Source organism: Hyla sarda, chromosome 1 (assembly GCF_029499605.1).
Source record: "Hyla sarda isolate aHylSar1 chromosome 1, aHylSar1.hap1, whole genome shotgun sequence".
Classification (NCBI taxonomy): domain Eukaryota; kingdom Metazoa; phylum Chordata; class Amphibia; order Anura; family Hylidae; genus Hyla; species Hyla sarda.
Window position 1 is genome coordinate 257,805,476 of NC_079189.1, and position 14,450 is coordinate 257,819,925.

At 50.7% G+C, this 14,450-nt stretch overlaps 7 pseudogenes; all 7 read right to left on the minus strand.

Annotated features, from left to right (window-relative positions):
* Positions 1-2,492: 2,492 nt before the first annotated feature.
* LOC130350179 (5S ribosomal RNA) lies at positions 2,493-2,612 on the minus strand (annotated as a pseudogene).
* Positions 2,613-5,288: 2,676 nt separating this feature from the next.
* Positions 5,289-5,408, minus strand: LOC130350190 (5S ribosomal RNA; annotated as a pseudogene).
* Positions 5,409-5,685: 277 nt separating this feature from the next.
* On the minus strand, positions 5,686-5,805 carry LOC130317633 (5S ribosomal RNA; annotated as a pseudogene).
* Positions 5,806-7,885: 2,080 nt separating this feature from the next.
* On the minus strand, positions 7,886-8,005 carry LOC130322894 (5S ribosomal RNA; annotated as a pseudogene).
* An 82-nt stretch (positions 8,006-8,087) lies between these two features.
* Positions 8,088-8,207, minus strand: LOC130329328 (5S ribosomal RNA; annotated as a pseudogene).
* A 4,077-nt stretch (positions 8,208-12,284) lies between these two features.
* On the minus strand, positions 12,285-12,404 carry LOC130350212 (5S ribosomal RNA; annotated as a pseudogene).
* Positions 12,405-12,681: 277 nt separating this feature from the next.
* On the minus strand, positions 12,682-12,801 carry LOC130321940 (5S ribosomal RNA; annotated as a pseudogene).
* Between the last annotated feature and the right edge of the window lie 1,649 nt (positions 12,802-14,450).

A 14,450-nucleotide genomic window follows, 5' to 3' on the forward strand; every position in this document is an offset into this window, starting at 1 on the left:
CTTAGGATGGCCGTTGACAGCTTCACACTTTGTATACTGTGCATTTAAGCATCAATAAATCCTTTTCGGAATCGGAAATGAAGGCGGCATAAGAGCAAAATGTCAACGGCAACCGGGATTCCCAGCCAGTCTCCCATGCCAGTACTTACCGGGCCCTAAGCTGGGTAGCAGTCTGCGATGTGACGAGAGCAGGCGCGTCCAGCTTAGGATGGCCATTGACAGCTTCATGATTTTTATACTGCGCATTTAAGCATCAATAAATCCTTTTTCGGAATCGGAGCGGAAGGCGGCAACAGAGCAAAATGTCAACTGCACCGGGATTCCCAGCCAGTCTCCCATGCCGGTACTTACTGGGCCCTAAGCTGGGTAGCAGTCTGCAATCTGACGAGAGCAGGCGCGTTCAGCTTAGGATGGCCGTTGACAGCTTCTCGCCCTTTATACTGTGCATTTAGGCATCAATAAATCCTTTTCGGAATCGGAACGGAAGGCGGCAACATGTTGACGGCAGCCGGGATTCCCAGCCAGTGTCCCATGCCAGTACTTACCAGGCCCTAAGCTGGGTAGCAGTCTGCGATCTGACGAGAGCAGGCGCGTTCAGCTTAGGATGGCCATTGACAGCTTCATGATTTTTATACTGTGCATTTAAGCATCAATAAATCCTTTTCGGAATCGGAACGGAAGGCGGCAACAGAGCAAAATGTCAACTACACCCGGGATTCCCAGCCAGTCTCCCATGCCGGTACTTAATGGGCCCTAGGCTGGGTAGCAGTCTGCGATCTGACGAGAGCAGGCGCGTTCAGCTTAGGATGGCCATTGACAGCTTCATGCTTTTTATACTGTGCATTTAAGCATCAATAAATCATTTTTGGAATCGGAATGGAAGGCGGCAACAGAGCATAATGTCAACTGCATCCGGGATTCCCAGCCAGTCTCCCATGCCGGTACTTACTGGGCCCTAAGCTGGGTAGCAGTCTGCGATCTGACGAGAGCAGGCGCGTTCAGCTTAGGATGGCTGTTGACATCTTCACGCCTTGTATACTGTGGATTTAAGCATCAATAAATATTTTTATTAATCGGAGAGGAAGGCGGCAACAAAGCAAAATGTCAACGGCACCTTGGATTGCCAGCCAGTCTCCCATGCCGGTACTTACCGGGCCCAAAGATCTGTACCAGTCTGCGATCTGACAAGAGCAGGCACGTTAAGCTTAGGATGGCCGTCGACAGCTTTACACCTTGTATACTGTGGATTTAAGCATCAATAAATTCTTTTCGGAATCGGAGCGGAAGGCAGCAATAGAGCAAAATGTCAACCGCACCCGGGATTCCCAGCCAGTCTCCCATGCCAGTACTTACCAGGCCCTAAGCTGGGTAGCAGTCTGGGATCTGACGAGAGCAGGCGCGTTCAGCTTAGGACAGCCATTGACAGCTTCATGCTTTTTATACTGTGCATTTAAGCATCAATAAATCCTTTTCGGAATCGGAGAGGAAGGCAGCAACAGAGCAAAATGTCAATAGCACCTTGGATTGCCAGCCAGTCTCCCATGCCCGTACTTGCCGGGCAGCAGTCTGCGATCTGACAAGAACAGGCACATTCAGCTTAGGATAGCCGTAGACGGCTTCACACCCTGTATACTGTGGATTTAAGCATCAATAAATCCTTTTCGGAATCGGAACGGAAGGCGGCAACAGAGCAAAATGTCAACGGCAGCCGGGATTCCCAGCCAGTGTCCCATGCCGGTACTTACCGGGCCCTAAGATCTGTACCAGTCTGCGATCTGACGAGAGCAGGCGCGTTAAGCTTAGGATGGCCGTTGACAGCTTCACACCTTGTATACTGTGGATTTAAGCATCAATAAATTATTTTCGGAATCGGAGCGGAAGGCAGCAATAGAGCAAAATGTCAATGGCAACCGGTATTCCCAGCCAGTCTCCCATGCCAGTACTTACCGGGCCCTAAGCTGGGTAGCAGTCTGCAATCTGACGAGAGCAGGCGCGTTCAGCTTAGGATTGCCATTGACAGCTTCATGCTTTTTATACTGTGCATTTAAGCATCAATAAATCCTTTTCGGAATCGGAACGGAAGGCGGCAACAGAGCAAAATGTCAACTGCACCCGGATTCCCAGCCAGTCTCCCATGCCGGTACTTACTGGGCCCTAAGCTGGGTAGCGGTCTGCGATCTGACGAGAGCAGGCGCGTTCAGCTTAGGATGGCCGTTGACATCTTCATGCTTTGTATATTGTGGATTTAAGCATCAATAAATATTTTTATTAATCGGAGAGGAAGGCGGCAACAGAGCAAAAATGTCAATGGCACCTTGTATTGCCAGCCAGTCTCCCATGCCGGTAACTGCCGGGCAGCAGTCTGTGATCTGAGGAGAGCAGGCACGTTCAGCTTAGGATGGCCGTTGACAGCTTCACACCCTGTGTATTGTGGATTTAAGCATCAATAAATCCTTTTCCGAATCGGAGCTGAAGGCGGCAACAGATTAAAGTGTCAACTGCACCCGGGATTCCCAGCCAGTCTCCCATGCTGGTACTTACCAGGCCCTAAGCTGGGTAGCAGTCTGCGATCTGACGAGAGCAGGCGCGTTCAGCTTAGGATGGCCGTTGACAGCTTCACGCCCTTTATACTGTGCATTTAAGCATCAATAAATCCTTTTCCGAATCGGAGCGGAAGGCAGCAACAGATTAAAATGTCAACTGCACCCGGGATTCCCAGCCAGTCTCCCATGCTGGTACCTACCAGGCCCTAAGCTGGGTAGCAGTCTGCGATCTGACGAGAGCAGGCGCGTTCAGCTTAGGATGGCCGTTGACAGCTTCACACTTTGTATACTGTGCATTTAAGCATCAATAAATCCTTTTCGGAATCGGAAATGAAGGCGGCATAAGAGCAAAATGTCAACGGCAACCGGGATTCCCAGCCAGTCTCCCATGCCAGTACTTACCGGGCCCTAAGCTGGGTAGCAGTCTGCGATGTGACGAGAGAAGGCGCGTCCAGCTTAGGATGGCCATTGACAGCTTCATGATTTTTATACTGCGCATTTAAGCATCAATAAATCCTTTTTCGGAATCGGAGCGGAAGGCGGCAACAGAGCAAAATGTCAACTGCACCGGGATTCCCAGCCAGTCTCCCATGCCGGTACTTACTGGGCCCTAAGCTGGGTAGCAGTCTGCAATCTGACGAGAGCAGGCGCGTTCAGCTTAGGATGGCCGTTGACAGCTTCTCGCCCTTTATACTGTGCATTTAGGCATCAATAAATCCTTTTCGGAATCGGAACGGAAGGCGGCAACATGTTGACGGCAGCCGGGATTCCCAGCCAGTGTCCCATGCCAGTACTTACCAGGCCCTAAGCTGGGTAGCAGTCTGCGATCTGACGAGAGCAGGCGCGTTCAGCTTAGGATGGCCATTGACAGCTTCATGATTTTTATACTGTGCATTTAAGCATCAATAAATCCTTTTCGGAATCGGAACGGAAGGCGGCAACAGAGCAAAATGTCAACTACACCCGGGATTCCCAGCCAGTCTCCCAGGCCGGTACTTAATGGGCCCTAGGCTGGGTAGCAGTCTGCGATCTGACGAGAGCAGGCGCGTTCAGCTTAGGATGGCCATTGACAGCTTCATGCTTTTTATACTGTGCATTTAAGCATCAATAAATCATTTTCGGAATCGGAATGGAAGGCGGCAACAGAGCATAATGTCAACTGCATCCGGGATTCCCAGCCAGTCTCCCATGCCGGTACTTACTGGGCCCTAAGCTGGGTAGCAGTCTGCGATCTGACGAGAGCAGGCGCGTTCAGCTTAGGATGGCTGTTGACATCTTCACGCCTTGTATACTGTGGATTTAAGCATCAATAAATATTTTTATTAATCGGAGAGGAAGGCGGCAACAAAGCAAAATGTCAACGGCACCTTGGATTGCCAGCCAGTCTCCCATGCCGGTACTTACCGGGCCCAAAGATCTGTACCAGTCTGCGATCTGACAAGAGCAGGCACGTTAAGCTTAGGATGGCCGTCGACAGCTTTACACCTTGTATACTGTGGATTTAAGCATCAATAAATTCTTTTCGGAATCGGAGCGGAAGGCAGCAATAGAGCAAAATGTCAACCGCACCCGGGATTCCCAGCCAGTCTCCCATGCCAGTACTTACCAGGCCCTAAGCTGGGTAGCAGTCTGGGATCTGACGAGAGCAGGCGCGTTCAGCTTAGGACAGCCATTGACAGCTTCATGCTTTTTATACTGTGCATTTAAGCATCAATAAATCCTTTTCGGAATCGGAGAGGAAGGCAGCAACAGAGCAAAATGTCAATAGCACCTTGGATTGCCAGCCAGTCTCCCATGCCCGTACTTGCCGGGCAGCAGTCTGCGATCTGACAAGAACAGGCACATTCAGCTTAGGATAGCCGTAGACGGCTTCACACCCTGTATACTGTGGATTTAAGCATCAATAAATCCTTTTCGGAATCGGAACGGAAGGCGGCAACAGAGCAAAATGTCAACGGCAGCCGGGATTCCCAGCCAGTGTCCCATGCCGGTACTTACCGGGCCCTAAGATCTGTACCAGTCTGCGATCTGACGAGAGCAGGCGCGTTAAGCTTAGGATGGCCGTTGACAGCTTCACACCTTGTATACTGTGGATTTAAGCATCAATAAATTATTTTCGGAATCGGAGCGGAAGGCAGCAATAGAGCAAAATGTCAATGGCAACCGGTATTCCCAGCCAGTCTCCCATGCCAGTACTTACCGGGCCCTAAGCTGGGTAGCAGTCTGCAATCTGACGAGAGCAGGCGCGTTCAGCTTAGGATTGCCATTGACAGCTTCATGCTTTTTATACTGTGCATTTAAGCATCAATAAATCCTTTTCGGAATCGGAACGGAAGGCGGCAACAGAGCAAAATGTCAACTGCACCCGGATTCCCAGCCAGTCTCCCATGCCGGTACTTACTGGGCCCTAAGCTGGGTAGCGGTCTGCGATCTGACGAGAGCAGGCGCGTTCAGCTTAGGATGGCCGTTGACATCTTCATGCTTTGTATATTGTGGATTTAAGCATCAATAAATATTTTTATTAATCGGAGAGGAAGGCGGCAACAGAGCAAAAATGTCAATGGCACCTTGTATTGCCAGCCAGTCTCCCATGCCGGTAACTGCCGGGCAGCAGTCTGTGATCTGAGGAGAGCAGGCACGTTCAGCTTAGGATGGCCGTTGACAGCTTCACACCCTGTGTATTGTGGATTTAAGCATCAATAAATCCTTTTCCGAATCGGAGCTGAAGGCGGCAACAGATTAAAGTGTCAACTGCACCCGGGATTCCCAGCCAGTCTCCCATGCTGGTACTTACCAGGCCCTAAGCTGGGTAGCAGTCTGCGATCTGACGAGAGCAGGCGCGTTCAGCTTAGGATGGCCGTTGACAGCTTCACACTTTGTATACTGTGGATTTAAGCATCAATAAATAATTTTCGGAATCGTAGCAGAAACAGAGCAAAATGTCAACTGCACCCGGGATTCCCAGCCAGTCTCCCATGCTGGTACTTACCAGGCCCGAAGCTGTGTAGCAGTCTGCAATCTGACGAGAACAGGCGCATTCAGCTTAGGATGGCCGTAGACATCTTCACACCCTGTATACTGTGGATTTAAGCATCAATAAATCCTTTTCGGAATCGGAGCGTAAGGCGGCAACAGAGCAAAAGGTCAACGACACCTGGGATTCCCAGCCAGTCTCCCATGCTGGTACTTACCGGGCCCTAAGCTGGGTAGCAGTCTGCGATCTGACGAGAGCAGGCACATTCAGCTTAGGATGGCCGTTGACAGCTTCTCACCCTTTATACTGTGCATTTAAGCATCAATAAATCCTTATCGGAATCGGAATCGGAAGGCGGCAACAGAGCAAAATGTCAACGGCAGCCGGGATTCCCAGCCAGTGTCCCATGCCGGTACTTACCGGGCCCAAAGATCTGTACCAGTCTGCGATCTGACAAGAGCAGGCGCGTTAAGCTTAGGATGGCCGTCGACAGCTTCACACCTTGTATACTGTGGATTTAAGCATCAATAAATTCTTTTCGGAATCGTAGCAGAAGGCAGCAATAGAGCAAAATGTCAACGGCACTCGGGTTTCCCAGCCAGTCTCCCATGCCAGTACTTACCAGGCTCTAAGCTGGGTAGCAGTCTGCGATCTGACGAGAGCAGGCGCGTTCAGCTTAGGACAGCCATTGACAGCTTCATGGTTTTTATACTGTGCATTTAAGCATCAATAAATCCTTTTCGGAATCGGAGAGGAAGGCAGCAACAGAGCAAAATGTCAATAGCACCTTGGATTGCCTGCCAGTCTCCCATGCCCGTACTTGCCGGGCAGCAGTCTGCGATCTGACAAGAACAGGCACATTCAGCTTAGTATAGCCGTAGACGGCTTCACACCCTGTATACTGTGGATTTAAGCATCAATAAATCCTTTTCGGAATCGGAGCGGAAGGCGGCTACAGAGCAAAATGTCAACAACACCTGGGATTCCCAGCCAGTCTCCCATGCTGGTACCTACCGGGCCCTAAGCTGGGTAGCAGTCTGCGATCTGACGAGAGCAGGCGCGTTCAGCTTAGGATGGCCATAGACAGGTTCAAACTTTGTATACTGTGCATTTAAGCATCAATAAATCCTTTTCGGAATCGGAACGGAAGGCGGCAACAGAGCAAAATGTCAACGGCAGCCGGGATTCCCAGCCAGTGTCCCATGCCGGTACTTACCGGGCCCTAAGATCTGTACCAGTCTGCGATCTGACGAGAGCAGGCGCGTTAAGCTTAGGATGGCCGTTGACAGCTTCACACCTTGTATACTGTGGATTTAAGCATCAATAAATTATTTTCGGAATCGGAGCGGAAGGCAGCAATAGAGCAAAATGTCAATGGCAACCGGTATTCCCAGCCAGTCTCCCATGCCAGTACTTACCGGGCCCTAAGCTGGGTAGCAGTCTGCAATCTGACGAGAGCAGGCGCGTTCAGCTTAGGATGGCCATTGACAGCTTCATGCTTTTTATACTGTGCATTTAAGCATCAATAAATCCTTTTCGGAATCGGAACGGAAGGCGGCAACAGAGCAAAATGTCATCTGCACCCGGATTCCCAGCCAGTCTCCCATGCCGGTACTTACTGGGCCCTAAGCTGGGTAGCGGTCTGCGATCTGACGAGAGCAGGCGCGTTCAGCTTAGGATGGCCGTTGACATCTTCATGCCTTGTATATTGTGGATTTAAGCATCAATAAATATTTTTATTAATCGGAGAGGAAGGCGGCAACAGAGCAAAATGTCAATGGCACCTTGTATTGCCAGGCAGTCTCCCATGCCGGTAACTGCCGGGCAGCAGTCTGTGATCTGAGGAGAGCAGGCACGTTCAGGCTTAGGATGGCCGTTGACAGCTTCACACCCTGTGTATTGTGGATTTAAGCATCAATAAATCCTTTTCCGAATCGGAGCGGAAGGCGGCAACAGATTAAAATGTCAACTGCACCCGGGATTCCCAGCCAGTCTCCCATGCTGGTACTTACCAGGCCCTAAGCTGGGTAGAAGTCTGCGATCTGACGAGAGCAGGCGCGTTCAGCTTAGGATGGCCGTTGACAGCTTCTTGCCCTTTATACTGTGCATTTAAGCATCAATAAATCCTTTTCGGAATCGGAAACGGAAGGCGGCAACAGAGCAAAATGTCAACGGCAGCCGGGATTCCGAGCCAGTGTCCCATGCCGGTACTTACCGGGCCCTAAGATCTGTACCAGTCTGCGATCTGACAAGAGCAGGCGCGTTAAGCTTAGGATGGCCGTCGACAGCTTCACACCTTGTATACTGTGGATTTAAGCATCAATAAATTTTTTTCGGAATCGGAGCGGAAAGCAGCAATAGAGCAAAATGTCAACGGCACCCAGGATTCCCAGCCAGTCTCCCATGCTGGTACTTACCGGGCCCTAAGCTGGGTAGCAGTCTGCGATCTGACGAGAGCAGGCGCGTTCAGCTTAGGATGGCCGTTGACAGCTTCTCGCCCTTTATACTGTGCATTTAGGCATCAATAAATCCTTTTCGGAATCGGAACGGAAGGCGGCAACAGAGCAAAATGTCAACGGCAGCCGGGATTCCCAGCCAGTCTCCCATGCCAGTACTTACCGGGCCCTAAGCTGGGTAGCAGTCTGCGATCTGACGAGAGCAGGCGCGTTCAGCTTAGGATGGCCGTTGACATCTTCATGCCTTGTATACTGTGGATTTAAGCATCAATAAATATTTTTTTTAATCGGAGAGGAAGGCTGCAACAGATCAAAATGTCAATAGCACCTTGGATTGCCAGCCAGTCTCCCATGCCCGTATTTGCCGGGCAGCAGTCTGCGATCTGACAAGAACAGGCGCATTCAGCTTAGGATAGCCGTAGACGGTTTCACACCCTGTATATTGTGGATTTAAGCATCAATAAATCCTTTTCGGAATCGGAGCAAAATGTCTACAGAGCTACAGAGCAAAATGTCAACAACACCTGAGATTCCCAGCCAGTCTCCCATGCTGGTACTTACCGGGCCCTAACATGGGTAGCAGTCTGCGATCTGACGAGAGCAGGCGCGTTCAGCTTAGGATGGCCGTTAACAGCTTCATGCCCTTTATACTGTGCATTTTAGCATCAATAAATCCTTTTCCGAATCGGAGCGGAAGGCGGCAACAGATTAAAATGTCAACTGCACCCGGGATTCCCAGCCAGTCTCCCATGCTGGTTCTTACCAGGCCCTAAGCTGGGTAGCAGTCTGCGATCTGCCGAGAGCAGGCGCGTTCAGCTTAGGATGGCCGTTGACAGCTTCACATTTTGTATACTGTGCATTTAAGCATCAATAAATCCTTTTCGGAATCGGAACGGAAGGCGGCAACAGAGCAAAATGTCAACGGCAGCCGGGATTCCCAGCCAGTCTCCCATGCTGGTACTTACCGGGCCCTAAGCTGGGTAGCAGTCTGCGATCGGACGAGAGGAGGCGCATACAGCTAAGGATGGCTGTTGACAGCTTCTCGCCCTTTATACTGTGCATTTAAGCATCAATAAATCCTTTTCGGAATCGGAACGGAACGGAAGGCGGCAACAGAGCAAAATGTCAACGGCAGCCGGGATTCCCAGCCAGTGTCCCATGCCGGTACTTACCGGGCCCTAAGATCTGTACCAGTCTGCGATCTGACGAGAACAGGCGCATTCAGCTTAGGATGGCCGTAGACATCTTCACACCCTGTATACTGTGGATTTAAGCATCAATAAATCCTTTTCGGAATCGGAGCGTAAGACGGCAACAGAGCAAAATGTCAACGGCAGCCGGGATTCCCAGCCAGTGTCCCATGCCGGTACTTACCGGGCCCTAAGATCTGTACCAGTCTGCGATCTGACGAGAGCTGGCGCGTTAAGCTTAGGATGGCCGTCGACAGCTTCACACCTTGTATACTGTGGATTTAAGCATCAATAAATTATTTTCTGAATCGGAGCGGAAGGCAGCAATAGAGCAAAATGTCAACGGCACCTGGGATTCCCAGCCAGTCTCCCCTGCCAGAACTTACCGGGCCCTAAGCTGGGTAGAAGTCTGCGATCTGACGAGAGCAGGCGCGTTCAGCTTACGATGGCCATTGACAGCTTCATGCTTTTTATACTGTGCATTTAAGCATCAATAAATCCTTTTCGGAATCGGAGAGGAAGGCGGCAACAGAGCAAAATGTCAATAGCACCTTGGATTGCCAGCCAGTCTCCCATGCCCGTACTTGCCAGGCAGCAGTCTGCGATCTGACAAGAACAGGCACATTCAGCTTAGGATAGCCGTGGACGGCTTCACACCCTGTATACTGTGGATTTAAGCATCAATAAATCATTTTCGGAATCGCAGCGGAAGGCGGCTACAGAGCAAAAAGTGAACACCACCTGGGATTCCCAGCCAGTCTCCCATGCTGGTACTTAACGGGCCCTAAGCTGGGTAGCAGTCTGCGATCTGATGAGAGCAGGCGCGTTCAGCTTAGGATGGCCGTTGACAGCTTCACACTTTGTATACTGTGGATTTAAGCATCAATAAATAATTTTCGGAATCGGAGCAGAAACAGAGCAAAATGTCAACTGCACCCGGGATTCCCAGCCAGTCTCCCATGCTGGTACTTACCAGGCCCGAAGCTGGGAAGCAGTCTGCGATCTGACGAGAACAGGCGCATTCAGCTTAGGATGGCCGTAGACATCTTCACACCCTGTATACTGTGGATTTAAGCATCAATAAATCCTTTTCGGAATCGGAGCGTAAGGCGGCAACAGAGCAAAGTGTCAACGGCAGCCGGGATTCCCAGCCAGTGTCCCATGCCAGTACTTACCGGGCCCTAAGATCTGTACCAGTCTGCGATCTGACGAGAGCAGGCGCGTTAAGCTTAGGATGGCCGTCGACAGCTTCACACCTTGTATACTGTGGATTTAAGCATCAATAAATTCTTTTCGGAATCGAAGCGGAGGGCAGCAATAGAGCAAAATGTCAACGGCACCTGGGATTCCCAGCCAGTCTCCCATGCCAGTACTTACCGGGCCCTAAGTTGGGTAGCAGTCTGCGATCTGACGAGACCAGGCGCGTTCAGCTTAGGATGGCCGTTGACAGCATCTCGCCCTTTATACTGTGCATTTAAGCATCAATAAATCCTTTTCGGAATCGGAACGGAAGGCGGCAACAGAGCAAAATGTCAACGGCAGCCGGGATTCCCAGCCAGTGTCTCATGCCGGTACTTACCGGGCCCTAAAATCTGTACCAGTCTGCGATCTGACGAGAGCAGGCGAGTTAAGCTTAGGATGGCCGTGGACAGCTTCACACCTTGTATACTGTGGATTTAAGCATCAATAAATTCTTTTCGGAATCGGAGCGGAAGGCAGCAATAGAGCAAAATTTCAACAGCACCCAGGATTCCCAGCCAGTCTCCCATGCCAGTACTTACCGGGCCCTAAGCTGGGTAGCAGTCTGCGATCGGACGAGTGCAGGCGCGTTCAGCTTAGGATGGCCATTGACAGCTTCATGCTTTTTATACTGTGCATTTAAGCATCAATAAATCCTTTTCGGAATCGGAGAGGAAGGCGGCAACAGAGCAAAATGTCAATAGCACCTTGGATTGCCAGCCAGTCTCCCATGCCCGTACTTGCCGGGCAGCAGTCTGCGATCTGACAAGAACAGGCACATTCAGCTTAGGATAGCCGTAGACGGCTTCACACCCTGTATACTGTGGATTTAAGCACCAATAAATCCTTTTCGGAATCGCAGCGGAAGGCGGCTACAGAGCAAAATGTCAACAACACCTGGGATTCCCAGCCAGTCTCCCATGCTGGTACTTACCGGGACTAAGCTGGGTAGCAGTCTGCGATCTGACGAGAGCAGGCGCGTTCAGCTTAGGATGGCTGTTGACAGCTTCATGCCCTTTATACTGTGCATTTAAGCATCAATAAATAATTTTCCGAATCGGAGCGGAAGGCGGCAACAGAGCAAAATGTCAACTGCACCCGGGATTCCCAGCCAGTGTCCCATGCCGGTACCTACCGGGCCCTGAGATCTGTACCAGTCTGCGATCTGACGAGAGCAGGCGCGTTAAGCTTAGGATGGCCGTTGACAGCTTCACACTTTGTATACTGTGGATTTAAGCATCAATAAATAATTTTCGGAATCGGAGCAGAAACAGAGCAAAATGTCAACTGCACCCGGGATTCCCAGCCAGTCTCCCATGCTGGTACTTACCAGGCCCGAAGCTGGGAAGCAGTCTGCGATCTGACGAGAACAGGCGCGTTCAGCTTAGGATTGCCATTGACAGCTTCATGCTTTTTATACTGTGCATTTAAGCATCAATAAATCCTTTTCGGAATCGGAACGGAAGGCGGCAACAGAGCAAAATGTCAACTGCACCCGGATTCCCAGCCAGTCTCCCATGCCGGTACTTACTGGGCCCTAAGCTGGGTAGCGGTCTGCGATCTGACGAGAGCAGGCGCGTTCAGCTTAGGATGGCCGTTGACATCTTCATGCTTTGTATATTGTGGATTTAAGCATCAATAAATATTTTTATTAATCGGAGAGGAAGGCGGCAACAGAGCAAAAATGTCAATGGCACCTTGTATTGCCAGCCACTCTCCTATGCCGGTAACTGCCGGGCAGCAGTCTGTGATCTGAGGAGAGCAGGCACGTTCAGCTTAGGATGGCCGTTGACAGCTTCACACCCTGTGTATTGTGGATTGTGGATTTAAGCATCAATAAATCCTTTTTCGAATCGGAGCTGAAGGCGGCAACAGATTAAAGTGTCAACTGCACCCGGGATTCCCAGCCAGTCTCCCATGCTGGTACTTACCAGGCCCTAAGCTGGGTAGCAGTCTGCGATCTGACGAGAGCAGGCGCGTTCAGCTTAGGATGGCCGTTGACAGCTTCACACTTTGTATACTGTGGATTTAAGCATCAATAAATAATTTTCGGAATCGGAGCAGAAACAGAGCAAAATGTCAACTGCACCCGGGATTCCCAGCCAGTCTCCCATGCTGGTACTTACCAGGCCCGAAGCTGTGTAGCAGTCTGCAATATGACGAGAACAGGCGCATTCAGCTTAGGATGGCCGTAGACATCTTCACACCCTGTATACTGTGGATTTAAGCATCAATAAATCCTTTTCGGAATCGGAGCGTAAGGCGGCAACAGAGCAAAAGGTCAACGACACCTGGGATTCCCAGCCAGTCTCCCATGCTGGTACTTACCGGGCCCTAAGCTGGGTAGCAGTCTGCGATCTGACGAGAGCAGGCACGTTCAGCTTAGGATGGCCGTTGACAGCTTCTCGCCCTTTATACTGTGCATTTAAGCATCAATAAATCCTTATCGGAATCGGAAGGCGGCAACAGAGCAAAATGTCAACGGCAGCCGGGATTCCCAGCCAGTGTCCCATGCCGGTACTTACCGGGCCCAAAGATCTGTACCAGTCTGCGATCTGACAAGAGCAGGCGCGTTAAGCTTAGGATGGCCGTCGACAGCTTCACACCTTGTATACTGTGGATTTAAGCATCAATAAATTATTTTCGGAATCGGAGCGGAAGGCAGCAATAGAGCAAAATGTCAACGGCACTCGGGTTTCCCAGCCAGTCTCCCATGCCAGTACTTACCAGGCCCTAAGCTGGGTAGCAGTCTGCGATCTGACGAGAGCAGGCGCGTTCAGCTTAGGACAGCCATTGACAGCTTCATGGTTTTTATACTGTGCATTTAAGCATCAATAAATCCTTTTCGGAATCGGAGAGGAAGGCAGCAACAGAGCAAAATGTCAATAGCACCTTGGATTGCCTGCCAGTCTCCCATGCCCGTACTTGCCGGGCAGCAGTCTGTGATCTGACAAGAACAGGCACATTCAGCTTAGGATAGCCGTAGACGGCTTCACACCCTGTATACTGTGGATTTAAGCATCAATAAATCCTTTTCGGAATCGGAGCGGAAGGCGGCTACAGAGCAAAATGTCAACAACACCTGGGATTCCCAGCCAGTCTCCCATGCTGGTACCTACCGGGCCCTAAGCTGGGTAGCAGTCTGCGATCTAACGAGAGCAGGCGCGTTCAGCTTAGGATGGCCATAGACAGGTTCAAACTTTGTATACTGTGCATTTAAGCATCAATAAATCCTTTTCGGAATCGGAACGGAAGGCGGCAACAGAGCAAAATGTCAACGGCAGCCGGGATTCCCAGCCAGTGTCCCATGCCGGTACTTACCGGGCCCTAAGATCTGTACCAGTCTGCGATCTGACGAGAGCAGGCGCGTTAAGCTTAGGATGGCCGTTGACAGCTTCACACCTTGTATACTGTGGATTTAAGCATCAATAAATTCTTTTCGGAATCGGAGCGGAAGGCAGCAATAGAGCAAAATGTCAATGGCAACCGGTATTCCCAGCCAGTCTCCCATGCCAGTACTTACCGGGCCCTAAGCTGGGTAGCAGTCTGCAATCTGACGAGAGCAGGCGCGTTCAGCTTAGGATGGCCATTGACAGCTTCATGCTTTTTATACTGTGCATTTAAGCATCAATAAATCCTTTTCGGAATCGGAACGGAAGGCGGCAACAGAGCAAAATGTCAACTGCACCCGGATTCCCAGCCAGTCTCCCATGCCGGTACTTACTGGGCCCTAAGCTGGGTAGCGGTCTGCGATCTGACGAGAGCAGGCACGTTCAGCTTAGGATGGCCGTTGACATCTTCACGCCTTGTATATTGTGGATTTAAGCATCAATAAATATTTTTATTAATCGGAGAGGAAGGCGGCAACAGAGCAAAATGTCAATGGCACCTTGTATTGCCAGCCAGTCTCCCATGCCGGTAACTGCCGGGCAGCAGTCTGTGATCTGAGGAGAGCAGGCACGTTCAGGCTTAGGATGGCCGTTGACAGCTTCACACCCTGTGTATTGTGGATTTAAGCATCAATAAATCCTTTTCCGAATCGGAGCGG